Source organism: Nanorana parkeri, unplaced genomic scaffold, assembly GCF_000935625.1.
Source record: "Nanorana parkeri isolate BGI_ZX_2015 unplaced genomic scaffold, ASM93562v1 scaffold4711, whole genome shotgun sequence".
Taxonomy (NCBI): Eukaryota; Metazoa; Chordata; class Amphibia; order Anura; family Dicroglossidae; genus Nanorana; species Nanorana parkeri.
Window position 1 is genome coordinate 4,670 of NW_017310973.1, and position 208 is coordinate 4,877.

The window sequence follows — 208 nt, forward strand, 5'->3', positions numbered from 1 at the left end:
TTTCATGCAGTGCCTTAGTCAGATGCAGCGAGATCCTCGTCAGAGACAACATGGCGTCCTCTTAACCCTTCCAGTGCTGTGACGGAACGCAACCGCGCTCCTGCCGTGCTGGTGACATTCGTACAGCACACTTCTCTCTCCCAATACTTCTCCATGACGGGATTTTACCTCTTTGTTTGTTTTTCACAAAATAAAATTAGTTGGGAAA